At 40.4% G+C, this 20135-nt stretch overlaps 1 protein-coding gene across 3 annotated transcripts in view; it reads right to left on the reverse strand.

Annotated features, from left to right (window-relative positions):
* NRXN3 (neurexin 3) overlaps positions 1 to 20135 on the reverse strand; it is a 2203380-nt gene that overhangs the window by 1975939 nt on the left and 207306 nt on the right. The window contains exon 1 of one of the 3 annotated variants that reach the window (XM_006884638.1): positions 2680 to 2797. The exons of the other annotated variants lie outside the window; for them this stretch is intronic. The gene's annotated coding sequence lies outside the window, so the exon portion shown is untranslated. Of the gene's footprint in view, positions 1 to 2679; positions 2798 to 20135 lie in introns of those variants that run through there. 3 annotated transcript variants of the gene reach the window in all.

Below are 20135 nucleotides of genomic sequence, written 5' to 3' on the forward strand. Positions count from 1 at the left end.
TAGCACGCAAGCTTCCTTTTCCTTATTTATGAAATAGGATAACATTCCTTTCTCTCCCAGCATCAAAACAAAACTGAGCAAACAAAACCCCAAACTGCTGTCAAATCTGATTGGTGGCAACTCAAAGTCATACTGTGCTCCAAAGGGTTTTCAGCAGCTGATACTTTAAATGTACAGTTGCCTTTAAATAACACGGACTTGCATTGCTGAGGCCTCTTTTCATACAGATTCCCCGCCACTCCTTTTGCTGTGGTGAGCTCCTATGTTGAAAGAATCCGCTTACAATGCTGTGTGACACTAACCAGCTCGTTTAGTTTGTCTTGCTAGGAAATTGTCTACTTCCAGTTTTAAAAACAGGGAGCTCTGGTGGACTAGTTGGTTGGGAGTTGTTCTTCAAACCTTTACACGGGCAGTTCAAATCCACCAGCTTCTTTGTCAGAGAATAATGATCAATCTCCTCCTGCATGAAAGGGTCAGAGATGAGTCTCTCTCAACTCGGAGGCAATAAGAAAATAAAGAACAGGATTGTACAAGGGTGTAGCTGCACTCTGAATACACAACTTGTTCAAGGCTCACGGTAGATCTCCAGGCCTTTCTTCCAAGGCACCCCTAGAGCAAACAGCCAAGCATGTGAATGATTTGCGCAACTCAGGGATTCTATGTAGGTACCAGAATCTGCTACATGTGAGGAATTGAGTGGTCATTTGGAGGGAGCAGGACCCTGAGTTGGATCCCAAGAATACTGTGCCCTAGGTGTAATACATAGTATTTTTTAATGTGGGCTGAGTGAATGAATGTGTCCCTCTCTCTGCTCCAGGTCAGAACCAGGGGATATTAGCGGAGCAGAGCCAATCTGACAGTCAAGGCATCTGTCCACAATCAGCCTGGCTCCCAGCCAGGCTCCTGTGCCTCACAGTTGCAGGAATTCATCAGCATACCGGGAATCCCCCTACCTGTCCCCAGAGTACCCACTTAAAAGGCCATCCAGCCCCCAGCAGCCTGCGTCGTTGATGTTAACCATGGCCAGTGACAAACGGAAAGGAGGAGGAAGCGATCGGTAATAATGGAATATTTTAGTAACCAAGAAAATAATAGAATATTTTATTAAGTGAGATGAAAAAAGAAAGACCTTGCTTTTCTTGATTCCATTTCATATACCAGAGTCAAAAAAGTACGGCAAACAGCCTGCCTATGTAAAAAAGAAGCCTGGTCAGAAAAATGTGCAAGGGCCACCCTGCTGTCTGCCGTACCACCCCTGAGGGCACAATGTTCAATCAACTCTCCGTGTCTCGCTCCGTCACCTGGGCTGCTGTTACCTGCCCTGTACTAGTTGTACCTCATTTGGACTCAGAAAGGCCAGGCGAGGCCAGGAAACCTATCTGCTTCCCTCCAGTTTTAAGTATGAGTCTGACGGAAGGAGAAATTGAAATAAATACTTAAATTAAAATTACAGTTGCCCTTATGTTTCAATTATCTGTTGGACATGCTACCACTGTAGCCATCACAGAAAAAAAAAATGAGTTGGCTGAAGCTTTTATCTTTGCTCATTTTTTTTTATCCTAATGATGCTAATTTGCATTCAGTTGTGTCTTCTTACCTGCCTCGTAGGCTTCTGGAACCAGGTGGTTAATAAGCTCTAAACAAATAACTGGACGGACAGATGGATGGATGGAAGGGCTGGCTCTACTTCTGTGTAGCCAATAATTCCACTTGAGAGGGTATTGTACTATTCAACATGATTCATCCTCACCATATTTTACCCACCAAAAAGCATTAGTCTCTCTTAACATTCTGTCTTGTTTTTCTAAGTAGAATCCAGTATGAGCTTAACCAAAAAGGGGTACGTTTAGGTACTAATATTCAATCACCACATATTTATTGATTATCAACTGTATCCCAAGCATTGTATTGAATGAAGCACATTCCTGTCCCAGGCCAATCATCACCATGCTCATGGTTCTTTCCAGGGTTATACTGTGATTTCTGCCGCACTCCAGGGTACTCCGACATTCAGTTCTCTCTGTCCTCCTCAGCTCTCCTTCTCATCACTTGTCTGGACAGTCCCTTGCCCCCAAGAAAGCTAAGCCAGATGCCTGTGAATTGGGAGGCTGCAGACAGCATCTGGGGCACCGGGGGAAATGTGTTTGTCTCAGCCCAGCTCAAAACACTATCTGACAAGCCCGAATCACACAAGTTCTGAAAAACTCACAAGAAATAACCTAAGAAATCTATAGCTGCCTCCTCCAATTTCTCTGCCTGTCTGGCTGCTTATTGACTTCTGCAGCCTGTATGGACAACGTGCAACCCTCCTCCTGGCTGCCTGCTCCCATGCAGCAGTAAGTAAAAATAAAGAAATAAATAAAAATGGAAGAGGGGCAACGTCACAGCCATAACTCAAGCCAAAGACCCTTCCTGGAGGCAAAATTCCCCCCAAAAATGGAAGATGAACTAAGGGGGGAAATGCTGGAGACCCCTTTCCTTCTTTTGGTTTATCTTCTTAGTTCTCCCCCCAGGGCCACAAAGCTCATCTGTCTGCTATGAATCTCTGCCCCGTATTTAAGCTCCCAAATATCCCTGTTGCACCTGTATACCATGTCCAGTGTCAGAGGAATGGGGTGCACCCCACCCGCGCCGAAGCTCACATGCCCCTTTTTGCCAACGGTGAGCTGAAAGACTTACCTGCCAAGCTCGAGTTAATTGCACTGCAGAAATGGAAGTGCAGGGTGCACAGCTCTGGGGAAGCACACTGGGGGGCAGAACCGGCGTGGAGAGGGGCCCCCACATTCTCTATGCTCTCTGGTCCCCTGTCTCCCCGGGAGCACCCGGGAGCCTCACTAACACCACTGTTTGCAGTGCAGGAAGCTGCCTTCCTCGCACGCCCTCAGTGTTCGCGGATTTTGCAACCCTCCTCACCCTTCCCATCTCAGAGGAGCTGCGCTGGCAATTAGGGGAAACTGCACAGGTCTGGGGCCTGGGACAGGGTGCTTTGTGCACACGTGGGGAGCTCGGGACACCAAAGGGGACTCTCAGCAGCCTCATCCTCTCCCAGGGGATGGGTCTGAATCTGCAGACTGTGTCATGCCAAACCTCTTCATTTCTCAGTGTGAATCACCTCCACAGGAAGTCACATGAAGCCAAGATTCCCAGAATGCGAGCTCTATGCTGGGAAACCCCGGGGTATCTTCTCTCTTATTATAGCCACAGCCTGTAAGTGGCTGTTCTGGTCCAAAGGCATGGCCCGAGAGGACATTTCTGAAGCCAGGTTGCTACTGCAGGGAAGAGAAAGGGGACAGGGCAAGTGCCAGCACCCTTTCCTCAGCAAATAGTACTGGGGACCCTTTTCTCTTACTGACTGGCTCAGAGTTTTAAGGCAGCTGAAAATGGGTGAAATCCCCTAGGATAAATATTACTAAGAAAGCAGTCGCCCTAAGTCAGTTTCAATTCATGGCAACGCCGTGTGTAGAAAACTCTGGCTCACAGGTTCCTTACGGCTAATTTTTCAGATTTTTAAAATTTCATTACAGTAAGTAGTGTTCACAGTCGTACTAAAAAATGACAGCCACGAACTTTTTCTATATTCTATAATAAAGAGCAGTTTTCATGGGCTATGTTAGTCAATACTCCAACATTTTGTAAAACATGTGTGATCAGACTTTGCCCCATTATAGAGGTATGAATATTGACGGTTAGGGATATTACATAATGAGCCAAAGCAATGTGTTAAGACTGGGTTCAGGCTTGAGATTTAGACCCACCTGATTTCAGAATGAGAAGCCTTAACTTCTCTGTTTTGCTGTGTGCAGGAGGCCCTTGGAGTAAACCTTACATCGGGTAGAACTTTCAGATCTGGAATCTGTAACCAATTATGTGTGACTCACCTTCAGTTTACTCCTCAACTGTATAAATGGTTTATTAAGGAACACAGTCACATGCTCAAACTCTCCGAAGAAATGTCCAAGAACAAACTGCATTTAAGGGCCATGACTGAACCTGCTTGCTTATAATCGATGTACATCAACATAAACTTCTTAAGAGTTATTATATATTCAAGAAAAAAGGCCCATCAACTCACTTAATAAATCATTGTTCTCATTACTGTATGTTCTTGAAAGTGATTTCTTTAACATTCTCAGTAATCACTTATTCTGACTTTTCACTAATCCAGACTTTCCTTTCCATCAAATAAAAAAGATCTGCTGGTAGACTTGTTCTTCAAAGGTGTTAACTTATTAATACCCATAATATCCTCAGGGCAGAAAGAAATCACCATTTCCCTCATCTTATCAATATTCAAGGAAACACACACAGATCCAAAGCAGGTCAGTGGTGTGCAGCAGACAAGGTACTTTGTATAATAAACCACACTGTTCAGAACAGTCCATTATCCGTCTAGTACTTCATCACTCCCCACGTGCACTGAGATGAAAACACCATTCTAAAGCATGCAATCACTCAGCCTTTAGCCTCTGTGTGACTTTGCAACTCCAGCAGACCTGGAATCAAATCCAGACTCCATAATTTTCTAGTTTAACCCGACTAAATATTAACTCTTTCTAAACTAATGAATTTATTCCTCTGTCAGGTATGGCCTTTTGGAGTAAGTTGATTGGTTCAACAGGTTAGAAGAAGAAGAAAGAAGTACACTATAAATGTAGTCATCACATGTGCTACTTAGCTCCATACAAGCAAGGTAGACAGTGGCCCTTTACCAGAAAATAACTATTCGTGCAAAGAGAGAATCAGAATGTCATGATTCAGAGTGTTGGGGAAGGTGCAGAGTTTGTTGTTATGTGCCATCGAGTCACCTGTGACCCATAGTAACTCATGTACAGAAGCTCTGAGCCCTGCCCTGTCCTGAGCTAGTACCACTAATTCTGACACACCAACCCCCATTGCCCCAGTTACTATATCAATCCATCTCGTCCAGGGTCTCCCTCTCCTGTCCTGTCTCTCTACCCTTCTGAGCATGATATCCTTCTCCAAGGACCAGTCTCTACTGGCCATGTGCCAAAAGCATATGAGACAGAGCTTCAGAATCCTAGCCTCCAAGGAGAGACTTGGTTAGGTGATGGTATAGATGAAGCACAGGCATGAATCATTAATATCAGAAAGGTGATAATCAGAATAATCAGAAAGGTGACCCAATACCAGGTGACAACTCATTCCGTACGTAGGGTCACCATGGATAAGGGCAACTCAATAGCATTTTATAAGGACAATCACAGAATAATCCAACACAGTGCACAGTCTAACAGATATTTCTGGATTGTCAGAAATGCAGTGGAGATAGGACTTCTACTTCCAAACCAGAGACCAACATTTACATATTAAATCTATAATTTAGAGAATCATGAGGCTTAATTAAATAATACCTGTAAGGCATCAAGCAGAGTGTGAGAAGCGTGTTGATGCTTTAATGCCCTTCACAAACTCACTGGAATTCAAGCCTCTTATGGGTGTTTAGATTCATGAGAATCCCAGTCTATTTGGATTCACAATCAATGCCCATGGAATAGAAGTCAAGAAATCAAAGGACACTTTGTACTGGGCAAGTCTGCTATAATTCTTTATAGCTTCAAAAAGCAAAGATGTCACTTTGGTAACTAAGATTTGCCTGACTCAAACCTTCTTAACCATCTCACCAGCATACCAAAGCTTGACAATCAAGAGGGCAGAACAAAGAAGTGACATATTTAACCTTAATGTTGACAAAGAACACCAAATACATTACGATCTGCCAGAAGAATGAAAAAGCCAGTTCTAGAAGAAGGTCAGTTTCACTGCTCCTTAAGAGCAAGATGGCGAGGCTTTGGCATGCTACCAGGAAAAATAAACTAGTGATTTATTTCACTAAAGAAGGACATCAAGTTTGGTAAAGTTGAGGGTCTGTAGAAACAAAAAAATTCCTGCACAAGATGGATTGACACAGAGACAAGCAGCAATGATTTTCAGCCCATGGATGATTATAAAAATGGTGCAAGGCTGAGTGCTATATCTCTTTCTATTACACCTAAGCCAAGACTTATCATGACTTAAGCCAACTAAACAACAGCAAACCACAACAGGCCCATGTGATTTTGTGGTGTTTCTCCAATGTCTGTAATCTCCTGAAACAAATACTTGGGGTTTATGGACTGGCAGGTAAGTAGAGATTCTAGAAAAGATACTCGTAAAGTTGAAAATGAGAAACTTTTGCCTGTGGGTGTTTAAGTCTCAGAAACACTGCAAGTCAAAACCACCATCAGATAAAAGAAGATGGCGCACATTTTCCTCAGAGGTCGCTGAAATTTGCAGACTAATCTTTCTGCCTTTTACTTATCATATTAAGAATTAAATGAGGAGGAGTAAGTGCTTCCTCTTGGTTCCACGGTTCAGCTTGTAATAGGAAATGACCGTATTTTTTTTTTCTCTACAAGAAATTTCTCTTAAAAGAGAAAAAAGCCTTTTGGCTCCAGCCTGATCACCCTTCTTGTAATATTCCCTTTAGAATTAGGTAAAATGCTTTGCAGTTAGTTGTTTCTCCGTAATTTCTCAGAATTGAAGAAAAGAAAAAGAACAAAACTCAAAATGGTCAATTGTTTATTTCACATTTCTTAAATATTAAAATGGAGCTCCAGTTACCCAGTGGGCAGGGAGTTGTATTGACAACCCAAAGGCAGGCAATTCAAATCCACCAGCTACTCTGTGAAACAAAGATAGGCAAACTTCTCCCTTGCAATTTACAGCCTCTGAAAATCAGGGTCAGCAGTGAGTGGTTTCCCACTCAATTGCAATGAGTAAGTAAGATTTTTATATCTTAAAAGTGAATAAAAATGACAAAGGAGTAGATGGAAGGTTCTAGAAAAATTTCCTTAGTTATAAGTGACAATAATTTCCCTCTCAACCTTTGTAAGGGAAGGACTTCTCCTCTGTTTTGCATTTCTCTCAGGGCCTTATTCTACTATTCTACAAAGAGAAAACGAATGGCTACAGACATTGAGGGACATAACAAGCATTTGAAGATTGTGACAGAGTTATGACTTTTCCAAGATTCTAGCCAATCTAGAGTCACTACTACAAGTGTCACTGTTATTTTTGTCTTTAAATTGGTTCCAGCCCATATTGACCCTGTGTACAACAAAACGCTGACCAGTTCTGTGCAGTCCTCAAAATATTGCTATGTTTGAATCCATTGTAATAGCTACTCTGTCAAATCATTCACTGAAGATCTTTCTTTTTTACTGCTCCTCTAATAAGCATGCTATATTCATTCAGGAGCTGACATGTCTAAAATGAATGAGACAAGGTCGCACCATGATAGCTTGTAAGGAACATCCTGGCTGTATTTCTACCAAGAAAGATTTTTTCCCCCCCATTCTTCTGGCGATATAATATGCAGCATTTTTCCACCAGTCCTATAATTCAAATGTATTATTACATCTTCTCAATCTTAAGTTGTTTTATAGCTTTTGAGTGCAAATAAGGCAACTGAAGCTAATGTGGCTGGCTCAGGAGTAGCCCATTACTTAGGGAGGCATCTTGGCCATTGAATACTTGAAAATCTTGCAGAAGATCTGACCATGTAATACATCATTTGATTTTTTTAAATGCTTCCATAGACATTGATTGTGGATCTAAGAAAAAGGAAATTCTTGGAAACTTCAATATTTTCTCTATTTATTAAGATGTTGCATATTGGTTCAGTTGTGGGGACTTTTTATTTTATGTTGGAGTATAAACTACACTGAAGCTATAGTCTTTGATATTCTTCAGAAAGTACTTGAAATCTCCTCCACTGTCAGTGAGTGAGATTGTGCCATCTGTATCTCACAAGATGTAAACGAGTCCTCCTTCAATCCTAATACCACCTTCTTTATACAGTCTAACTTCTCATCTTCTTCACCCAGCACACAGCTTGAGCACATGTGGTGAAAGTATACAACCCTGACATACAACTTCACTGATTTTAAATCATGCATTATCACCTAGTTCTGTTCAAACAATGCCTGATTGCATACCACTGCACTGGTATCTAGAATATGAAAGTATGACGAAAGTATACAAGCCTGAAACACGACTTCATTGATTTTGAAACATGCAGCATCACCTTGTTCTATTCAAACAACCACCTGTAGATAGATGATGATAGATAGATAGATAGATAGATAGATAGATAGATAGATAGATAGATAGATAAATGGATAAATAGATAGGAAGAAAGATAGATCCCACATATGCAATATCAAGCTTTCTAGAATTCCAGTTCTTCACAACGTTAGCCATGGTTTGTTATAATTCAAACAGCTGAAAGCCTATAATAATCAATAGTACACATCTGATATCCCTCCTTCTAAATCCTCTTCTAAATCCTGCTGAAATTTCCAGCAGTTCCCTCTCAATGTACTGCTGCAATAATGTTTGGACTGGCTTCAGCATAATCGAACTTGTACGTGATAAGTAATGGTATTATTGGGTACGGTCTGCAATCTATTGAACTACTTTTAATTATAATGAATAAAAAATGTGGCTCTCTTCCAGTTAGTTGACCAGGTAGCTACCTTCAAAATGTTTTGGTATAGATAACTCAGTTCTTCCAACATTGTATCTGTTTGTTGAAATTATCTCCATTCCCACTCAAACCACTAAAAGCCAGGTAAAAACACTAGACTTAAAAATAAAAAATTTAAAAAAAAAAGACAATGACAATGACAACTAGACTTCCACCTTTGTGGATCCATAATGTGATGTCCCATTTACCATCACTGGGGTCAGCCACGGCCAAACAGAGAACCAGAAACGTTCATCCCTTCCACACACTGCCATCTCACAGCACCGTTATACGGGAAGCCAAGACTTTTACTCCCATCTATGAGTAACAAGGCTCACCCACCCAACCCCTCCGGGATTGTGTTATTGAGGGTTGAAGTAATTTTATATCAGTGTTAAAATCTTTGTCAGAAGATAATAGCATCTTTGTCATCTTAATGTTGCTATGTATTGATTGACTCCTTCCATTCAATTTAAGATTATCTTGGTTTTCAGTCTGACTATTGGTTTTCAGCTGAAATCTAGATGCTGAGAGCATTAGATTTTAAGATTTGGGATGTTATTTAAACTTTTATCTTACTGTTTTGAGTTGTTGGGGGTTTTTGTTGGGTTTTGTTTTTGTGTTTTTTTTTTAAATAGAAAAAAGATACAGGGAACCACTGCCTTACTGTTACTTCATAATAGAAGCCCGATTCCCTGCTTGACCTCTGTAGGTAGCCCAGGGTGGGGTCATTCATTCTGGGGAGGGTTTGAAGCTATGATTCCTTGCTAATTGGTCTCCAGGGATACCTTCCTGGTTGGGGGGTGGCGTGGGGAGAGATGCACCTCATGTTTACTGTCCCCGTGGGCTTAACTGACACAATGATGATGGTCAGGAGATAGCACATTACTGCTGGGTGGTGGCAAAACTAGAGTAGATTTAAACCATATGTCCTATAAAGGGTTCATATCTAGAATATGTAATCACTTCCATCCATCCAATACCAACTCATAGAGCCCCTTCAGCTGCTTTCTTAGATGGTAAATCTTTACAACAGGAGCTCTGGTGGCCTTGTATGTAGTGTTAACCAAAGGACAGAGTGCCTTCAGTGGTTTGAATAAAGAGGCAGCCCAGTGGGGAAAAGATGGGCTATCTCTGCCCATTATGCTTTACAGCTACAGAAACCTGATGGAGAATCCCTGGGAGTCAGACTCCACCAGGTGGCAGGGAGAGAGGGAGGAGGGAAGGAGGAGGGGGAGAGGAGTGAGGGTGGACCGAGGGAGGGGCCAGGGAGGGAAGCAATCTTTCTAGGAGCTGACTGAGCATCTGTCTCTCGTGTAGCTGCTGGTGGATTTGAACAGCAGACTTTTCCGTTAGCAGCTCAACAAGTTACGCCTTACACCACACCAAAGCTCCTTAGAATGTATGAACATTGACAACTTGAGAGTGAAAAAAGGAAAGTAAACCAATCTATTTATAAAATGGGCAAAAGGCATGAAGAGACATTTCAATGATACATTTCAGAGATACACAACTAGCAAATAAGTACAGAGAACAGTGTTGAACATCAGCCATTAGGGAAATGCAATTAAAACCACATTGCAATGTTATTTTTTGTCTTTCTAAATAGGTAAAATGAAAAGTGACATCACTGTGCTGCAAGGATGTGAAGATCACACATATTTTGCCAGTGTTCTGTTTTTTTCATTGCCATCAAGTCAGAACTAACTCAAAGTTAACTAACCCTTCCAGTGGTTTTTAGAGGCAGTAAATTGCATGGGAAGAGACTGCCTGCCCATCCTTCTTGCACAGAGTGGCTGGTGAACTTGAACCACCAGCTTTTCGGTTGGCAGCAGAATGAATGAATGAATGAATGAATGAATGAATACATACATACATACATACATACATACTGGCCACCAGAGAAACAAAACACAATTCTTCCGGGAAACATTGTTTCTTTACACTCTAAACATGCAACTGCCATTTGACTACCATAGATAAGAAAGTGTAAGTAAAAATAAAATCTTGCTTGTGTGACTATTTCTGTTAGTACCTTTATTCACAATCATTAGATCTAAAACATGTAATAGGATATTCCTCAAGAGGTCAGTGGTTAAAGAAACTGTAGTAAATTAATACCATGTAATATCATTCAGAAATAACAAACTATTGTTTTATACAACAACTGAATGAAAAAAAATGGCCTATCACTAAGGTTCTATACTGTATGAGACCTTTCATGTGATATTTTTGAAATGACAAAAATGGAGAACAGATAATGGCTGTCAGAGTTTAAGGAAGGGGTGGCATGGGAGAGCTGTTTGTCTGGTTTAATGAATCTTTATGGTGATGGAAACATGATACCTTGTCTGCGTCAATGTCTCCTGGTTATGGTATTTTACCATATTTTCACAAGGTGTTACCATTGAGAGGAACTAAGGGTCTTCAGATATCACTTAAAACCCCACATGAACCTACAGCTCACAAAAAAAAAAAAAGAAAAACTTTAGCAAACAACAAATGCTGGTGAGGTTGTACAGAGATTGGAACTTTTTTTCATGGCGAGGGGGAATGTAAAAGAGCACAGCTACTTTGGAAAGTTGTTTGGCACTTTCTCAAAAAAGTTGGAAATAGACACACCATTTGAACCCAGTAATTCCACTACAGGGAATATACCCTAAAGATACCAGAGCTACCACTCAAACAGATGTATGCACATCCATGTTTATTACTATGTTGCTCACAGTCACAAAAAGCAACCCAAGTGCCCATCAACAAACGAATGGCTAGAAAAACCATAGTACATTCACGCAATGGAATATTACACAGCACTGAAAAACCATGAACTCATAAAACACAACATGGGGAAGCCGAGAGAACATGCTGGGTGAAATATCTCAGTCACAAGGGGACAAATACTGCATTACACCATTGATATAAAATAAAACTGGGGGAGAGCATGAGGGAAATGGGAAAAGAGTGGATAATGAACATTGCATTAGAACAGATGAAAGGGAGAAATGTCCAAAAGGAATATATGATTAGACATTAAATGTATGACAATAATCTGGTTCGTTGACGGGTGGGCTGTGGAATGGAAAATAAAAGAAAAACTTTAATATTTTTTTAAAAATTAGAAGAAATGTTCACCTGTATTCTGCAATTATCTCCCTTTCCCTAAGAACTCTCTGGATGAAAATGGGCTTCACTGCTTTACAAGGCACCATCAGTCAAGAATGGTCTTTTCTAGCCTAACCAATGACTTCATGAGGAATTTGTCTTCTGATGGTCTGAAAAGGAATCACCTGCCTAATCATGGACAATTCATCCTTTAAGCAGCTTATATTTCTGAGATTAGATCAAAATCTAGAGCTCTGAAAAGCAGAACTCCCGTCTCCTCTATGAGGAGACCTCAGATTCCCAAAGATAAAGCAGCTCAGATCTCCCTTCTTTTGACCCACTCCACAACGCTCCAGAAATGGTAATTCTATTTTGCAATAAATAAAACTGCTTGGCTACTTAGCCTTTCTCTTTCCAAAAGTAAATCGTCTCTTCTTCTTCTTCTTCTTTTTTCAAAGCCCCGGTTATCAACTTTAGAAAAATGGTAATGTTTTAAGGTTACATGATGTGCTGTTCTTCTGAAAAAGGAGGTATCATTCAAAGCAGACTCAAATAGCTATTCACAATTTAAGACTTTTATTTGGCTATGGTAACTTCAGAGATTATTGAGTTCCAATCTGATAGTAGGGATGACCATTAACTACAACTTGAACCTCATTTGTAAAATGAAAGAACACATGCTGATGATGATGATGATGATGACGACGACGACAACGATAACAGCAACTAATACTAAATCCACGACATGGAGTCAAGTGTGACTCAGCAACCCTCCACTTTTACAAGAAGAGACTGTCACCTTTCTCTGGCAGAACATTTGGCAGAGATCAACATTTAAGGCGCCATGCCACCAGAGCTCCTTAATTTCCTAATGTGGAGCACTACACATGGTTGTGTGGTTGTGGTTGATTGCCTTCAAGTTGAGCACGACTCATAGCGACCTTATGAACAAAAGGCATGAAGCCTCTCTGCATCTATCGACATGTATCAAAGTTCATAGTTTCCAGAGGCGTGTGGTTTAGGATGTGGATGCCACTGCTGCTTCCTATGTTAAGTAGTCAATAGCATCTCACTTATTCCTCCCCACTTTTCAAAACAGTTGATAGTATTTTCATTCTCACTTTACAGATAAGGAATTTTGGTTTTCAGAGTTGCACTAACCTTTGCAAGGTCACAGCCAGGGCACAGCCCAGCACAGATTCAAATCCAGATCCTCAACCCTGAAAAAATAATCTTAGCCACTACTCAAAAGTGAACCTTTCTTTGAAATTTCTGAGTTCGATAATCTCATTCAGTAAGACATATTATGGAAAGGCACTCCTGCAGTGGGTGGGGAACTTAAGTTTCTCTGAACTATTTTCAACTCCTAGAAAGTAGGATGTCAGACAAACATGCACTCGAGTTGGAGGTGGAGTTACGAACAATGTCAAATCTCATTGCTGGAGCCCTGGACAGCTAAACCATTCTCAACGTCTGCTGCACACCCCCACACACACTGGTAGGCATGCTATAGTCAGCGTGACTTTTTCCACATCAAAGTTCCCTTGGAAGATGATCATTAAGCCCCAGTTTTAATCAGTGCATCTCTACATGGTTTTTGCTCTTTTCTTCTCACTAGTCTCTCTTTTCCTTCTTGTGGTTATTCACTGTCTTTCCTCTTGGCTTCCTGTATCCTTGGTTTCCTAACCTTCCACAGAGAGGCTCCCACATCCCCACCGAGTCCATCTTTGCATGGCTTAAAGGAAGGGACTTTCAAACAGCATGCAGTCCTCCTTCCAGCTTTGTGGAAAACAACGTTTATGAAACTTTTACATTCTTGACTCTTGTGCAAACAGTTCTATTTTGCACAAATCTATTTTCCTTTAAGGCTGTACCAGTAACCCTGGTGGCACAGTGCTTAAGCAGCCCACTACCCAAAAGGTTAGCAGTTGGAAACTAGCCGCTCCAGGGGTACAAGATGAAGCAGTCTAATTCAGTAAAGATTTGGAGGCTTCAAAACAACGTGGAACATTTCTACGCTGTTCTATAAGGTCACTCTATGGAGATAGACTTGACAGTACAAAACAACGAGACTCGACCAGAAAATACATGAACGTCAACAGTTTCTTCCCTTTCCATTATTCTGAGACTGTACCAGAAAATATAGGTGAACTTTTAAAATTCTTTTTTTTTTCTTCTCTTCTTCCACCTCTTCCTTCTCCTCCTCTTTTTCCTATATGTATGCACACACACGCACACACACACACTCATGTCAGCCTCTCATGGAGCTGTGAACAGTTACAACAAGCCTTCATAGCATCTTGCTGAGCTCCTAAAAGCCCATTCCAGACCCCACGAAGAGCAGGCTAGCCCTTCCCACTGAGACCCAGCCAGAGCTTCAAAACTGTCATAAAAATAAACAACCAAACAGAGGCTTGTGTGTTCTCTGTGGGATATAGTCTGTGCTTGTGGAGATACCATTATTCAATTTTATAAAAACCATAGAAGTCTCACTTTAGCGCCCCTCAAGTGCTTCATGAGCATATAACCCACGCCAGCCATGGAAAAGGGTCACGGGGGAGCATTAGATCTTTCAGGATAGGCTGTCCACTCGAAAGATTAACCTTCCAAGTGACACTGCATGCCTTTCATTGGCTCAGTCCTCTTGCTCTTTCCATCAAAGCCCCCGTGCCTTTCTTGAGGCTGCAGACATACAGTTTCTGCACATCTGGTAACAGAGGGTGCTCAGAGCAGGGGGCTGTCTTAAGCACCAACAGGGTAGGAAGCAGTTCTCATTCAAGCAGTCAATTTACCCAGCAGCGTTATTTTCTTTAGGCTAACTTTAGAAATTGATTGCTCAAAAAAAATGCATAAGAAGACACTGAGAAGCCAGATAAAAAAGATATGCTTGTTATCAGAATAGCACTATAGCTAATGGGAAGGACAGGTGCGGATAAGAGAGTAATCGTTCCTGGTATCTTGAATCAGTTGCCAACAATTTGATTCTTTATCATGGTGGGCCCATGTGTGTCAGAGCAGAACTGTGATCCATGGAGTCCTCAATGACAGATTTTTCAGAAGTAGATTGGTAAGGCTTTCTTTCTATGTGTTCTGGCTGGACTCAGTCATCTAATCTTTCTATTACCAGTTGACTATGTTAAGCATTTGATCCAAACAAGGACTCTAGTTGTATTATGATTCCCTCATTACTAAAGAAGTCAAGGCATGGATGCAATGAGTTGGGAAAGATGGACTAAGTCACTCTTGGAGATCTATGCCATGTCCCAGGAAGTAGGGCTTGGGCTTTTTTTGTACCATTGGTATCCAGTCCATGTGAGTTCCCATCCTCAGTCTTCCAGGCTACGGTTCAAACTTTTTTTTTTTCTGTAAAGGGCAAAGCAGAAAATATTGAAGGCCTTTTGGTCCATACAGTTTCTGCCAATGTAGCAGCAAGGCATTTAGAGACAATGAGGTCACAAATCAGTGTAGCTGTGTTCTAATAGACAATCCCTATGTGACACAAATTGTTTGCACAACTAAAGCTCAACAGTTGGAACACACAAGCAGTGCTGAGGAAGAAAGAGTCAGCAGTTTCTATAACCAAAACAAACACCAATAACAACAGAAAGGAAAAAAAAGAAAAACAAACCCAAACAAACCAACAAAAAACCCCACAACCCTATTTCTACAACACAAAGAGTCACAATGAGTTAGAGCAACTTAGCAATAAACCTGTGCATTTATTTGCTTCTTTGTTTTGTTGAACAAACAACATTTTATTTACAAAATAGGCCATAAGTAATATTAGGACTATGAATAGTGGGCACAACTTAGGACACCTAAACTTGTAGGTGATACCTGATATACACTAATATAATTAATATATGTGTAAGCAAAATACTGCTGAAAATCATTCAAGAATGGCTGGAACAGGAGACAGATGGAGAACTTCTGGAAGTTCAAGTAGGATTTAGAAGAGGCCATGGGACCAGAGACATCATTGCTGATGTCAGATGGATCCGGGCTGAATGTAGAGAATAGCAGAAGAGTGTCTATTTGTGCTTTACTGACCATGCAAAGGCATTTGACTGTGTGGATCATAAGAAGCTGTGGCTGCCCCTTTCCTCAGCTTCTGCTAAGAGGCTCAGTTCTTCTGAGGAAGCTAAGGCCACCTTGGGGTGAGGCCTCACTTCATCCGGCGACTAGCATTGCACCCAGCAGTCTTCAGCCTAGCTCCACGGCACCATGGCCACCATCTCTAAGCATGTCCTTGTCCTGCACAACAGTGAGGTGACCACCATGGAGGATAAAACCAATGACCTCATTAAGGTAGCTGGTGTCAAGGTTGAACCTGGTCTGTTTGCAAAGACCCTGGAAAATGTCAACATTGGGAGCCTCATCTGCAATGTGGGTGCTGGTGGACCTGCCCCCTCCACTGCTGCTGCTCCAGCTGAGGAGAAGAAAGTGGAAGCAAAGAAAGAAGAATCAGATGACATGGGATTTGGTATTTTTTATTAAACTCCTTTTCTAATATTTCCAATTAAAAAAAAAAAACCCACCTATGGCTAACACGGAGAAGAATGGGAGTCCCAGAGCTCTTAACTGTGCTCACACAAAGCCTGTGCCTGGACCAGGAGGCTGTTGTGTGAACAGAGCAAGGGAACACTGAATGGTTAAACATTAAGAAGGGAGTGTGTCAGGGTTGGATTCTCTCTCCACACCTATTTAATCTGCATGCTGAGCAAATTATACGAGATGCTGGACTCCATGAAGAGGAATGTGGCATCAGGATTAGAGGAAAACTCAACAATAACCTGCATTATGCAGATCACAGAATCTTGCTTGCTGAAAGTGAGGAGGACTTGAAGCACTTCTTGTAGAAGATCAAGGAATGCAGCCTTAGGCGTGGATTGCATCTCAATGTCAAGAAAACAAATATTCTTACTGCTGAACCTATAGGAAATATGATAGAGAGACTGAAACTGTCAATAACTTCATCTTGCTGGATCCACAATTAAGACCCTTAGTACTGCAATCAGGAAGTAAGGAGACCCATTGCACTGGGAAAATATGCAGTGAGGGACTTTCCAAATTATTGAGGAGTAATGATATCAGCTTGAGGACTAAGGTGCATCTGATTGGTCATAGTCTTCCCAAACACTTACTGTACATCTGAGAGCTGGACAATGAATAAGGATGACAGAAGAAGAATTGATGCCTTTGAGCTGTGGTGTTGGACAAGAGCACTGAACATCTCATGGACTGCCAAAAGAACAAACAAATTTGTCTTGGAGAGGGTGCAGCCAGAGTGTTCTTAAGAGGCAAGAATGATGAGGCTTTACCTCACATACTTTGGGCATGTTGCTAGGAGAGGCTATTCCTTGGAGAAGGAGGACATGATACTAGGAAGGGTGGAGGGTCAGCGAAGGAGAGGAAGACTCTTGACCAGGTGGATTGATGCACTGACTACCAAAACGGGGTCTTGAATGTCAGGAAGTGTGAGGACAGCACAGGACAGAACAGGGTTCAGATCATTTGTTCATAGGGTCGCTATGAGTCGTACTCAATTTGACGGCACCTGACGACAACAACAACAAATATGCACTTACATGTTTTTAAATAAGATCTGCAATAATAGGAGGAGTTACCTTATAGATATTAGTCTGAACTGTAGAGTTATAATAAATAAAGACCGCTGGTAGCCTGGTGGTTGGTTAAGAGCTTAGTTGCTAGCCAAAAGGTGGTTTGTTCTAGTACACTAGCCACTCTATGGTAGAAATGATGGGGTAATCTGTTCCCATAAAGACTACATCCTAGGATAGCCTTTATGAAAGTTCTGTTCTGACCTATATAGAGGCACTGATTCATAATCAACTTAGCACACACGTATATAAAAAATAATTATATATACAAGAATTATCACAAATCATAAAGAAGTAGCAAAATTATTTAATAAATGGTATTGGAAAAGGCTGCAAAGTAATTCAGCTTATAACTTAATGCCAAAAATAAACTACACACAGATTAAAAGGCTAAACTAAAGTATAAAATAAAATTAAAATCTAATCTCTAAATGGGGATTAGTTGACCTTGAAGGCAGGAAAAGCAGTGAAAGAAAACATAAAATGAAAAAAATTAATCATCTCTACTCCAGAAAAAATAGTAATTTCATCTCCTCAAAGAACATATAAACAAAGAAAAAACTGTCTTCTACAAGAATGTATTTATAATATCAAGAGTTTTATTAATTGATAAGAAACTCATAAAAATATAACAGTAGGAAAAATATTAAATGTTCATTGGAAAACATAGGATAATAAATAAAAATGAGAAAATGTTCAAGTTACTGGTAATAAAAAACACAAATATAACAGTAGCCCTCAGCACCAGAAAAGGTGGATGCAGACTCCCAAGCTTATGGGTGAGTTAAAGGTGGCATTGATACAAACTCTCTGGAAAGCAGTGTTTCAGTATGTCCTGAGACATTAAATATTTTCATAACAATCTTTCCAATATTCCCATTATTAGGAAGATGGTGCCAAATTAGGCAGGATTATGTTCTGTTTCACACAATGTTTCTGTAAGTCAAAGTGACTCAATGATACTTAATAACAATAACACCAAGGACTTAATTCTAAGAAAAATCAAACAGAAGACTTAGGTACCCCAGGTACACGTCACAATATCATATATAATGGAAAAATAGAAATACAGTAAATGGCTGAGGGGGGAGGAAGATGAGTTAAATAAATTATAGTATGCCAATCTGGTAGCACAGAGGTTAAACAGTTGGCTGCTAATTCAAAGGTCTGTGGTTCAAATCCCACAGACCTTTGAATTAGCAGTAAAAAGATGCAGCAGTCTGCTTCCCTAAAGACCGACCACCTGATAAGAAACCCTAGAAGGCAGTTCTACTCTGTCCCGTAGGGTGGCAGTGAGTTGGAATTGTTGGGATGTTTTAAATGTTACCATTAAAAATATTTCTCAGTCATTAACATTTCATTTTCAAAAAAATCAGATGGCATGTCGAAATGCTCACACTTTATTAAGTGTAAATGGCTACAGGCATAGAATGATAGCAGTTTGGTAAAAACAGAAGAGACATTCAAGGAAGCAGAAAATTATGAAGTAAATACAGCAGAATAGAACGGTAGTTATTTCTGGCTTGAAACATTATGGTTTTACTTTTTACTTCTTATTTTTATGTCTTTGTATTTTCAAATTGTTTGCAAATTCATTCATTCATATTCATTCCCTCTCTCTGTCTCTGTCTCTGTCTCTGACTCTCTCTCTCTCTCTCTCCTTTTTAGGGCCAGGTAATAAATATTTTATGCTTTGGGAGCCATATTGTCTCAACTACTCAAGTCTTCCATTGTAAAGCTAAATTGGCCTAAAATAATATGTAAACATATCTGTGTGTCTGTGTTTCAATAAAACTTTATTGTAAAAAAGCAGATGGCAAGCTGGACTCAGCCCACATTATTGTAGTTCATTGACTACTGTCTGATTCAGACATAAATTACTTTTCTTAACAATGAGAGCAAGCAACGTAATATTTTTAAAAGTATTTTATACATTTATGCAGGAAGTATTATTATTATATATTATAAATTGTTATATATATTATAGTATATATATTTATATTATAGTATTAAATATCTATATATTTATCTATATATCTATCTCTCATCAGAGCCATCTCTCTTCTTGTTCACCTTGAATTTCAGGATCAATAACGTGACATTCACTATATATTTTCCCTTGTGCCCACTGCAGTAACTCACAATAGCACTATGGGCTCCATCTCATTGTGGCTAGGCATAACACCTTGTCAACACAAGTATCGTCAAAGCACACCTACACTTGGAGGAGTTAACAATCCCAAGATGAAATCTTGACTCAGTAACTTACTAGATAGATGTTCTCAGAAATACTAATTAGTTTGCATTTCTCTCTGCAAATGTAAAAGAATAGTATCTATGCCACCAGGTCAATTATCGATGAGGTCACATCTCATAGTATTTGGGCTTAGGTTGATACCTATCAGGGCCTCATTAGAGATCAGTGGGAATTTACTTTGAAAGGTACCAGAGTGATGTCTGTTTGAAGAGTTAATTGTATCTATGAAGAAGAAGGATGTAGAATACATGGGGTAGAAAAAGTCTAGAAACTTCCTGTCCCACCTAAACTACATAGTGATCAAATGACCCAAGGATGCAGTGGTGTGACATCTTTGATGTGATTGTTTTACTCTATATCAGCAACAAAATAAATAAGACTGTATTATAAACATTAACACAGGGAAAACAAAGAAGCAGTTCCCCAGTAATGTTTACCCTACTCTCTAGATACTTTCTAAGAATGAGGAGAAAAGGGGGGATTATGAATAGAAAGATTCCAGGGGAGAAATGTCTATTAAAGTGTTGCTCAAGATTCGTCCCTAGGAGAGAAGCCACTTTTGCCAAATGTGGGCCCTGAGTCCTAGTCCCTGAAAGGAACCATGTTTCACAAGTACCTAACATGTTTC

Source organism: Elephantulus edwardii, unplaced genomic scaffold, assembly GCF_000299155.1.
Source record: "Elephantulus edwardii isolate Elephantulus edwardi_28Jun2011 unplaced genomic scaffold, EleEdw1.0 scaffold00037, whole genome shotgun sequence".
NCBI lineage: Eukaryota > Metazoa > Chordata > Mammalia > Macroscelidea > Macroscelididae > Elephantulus > Elephantulus edwardii.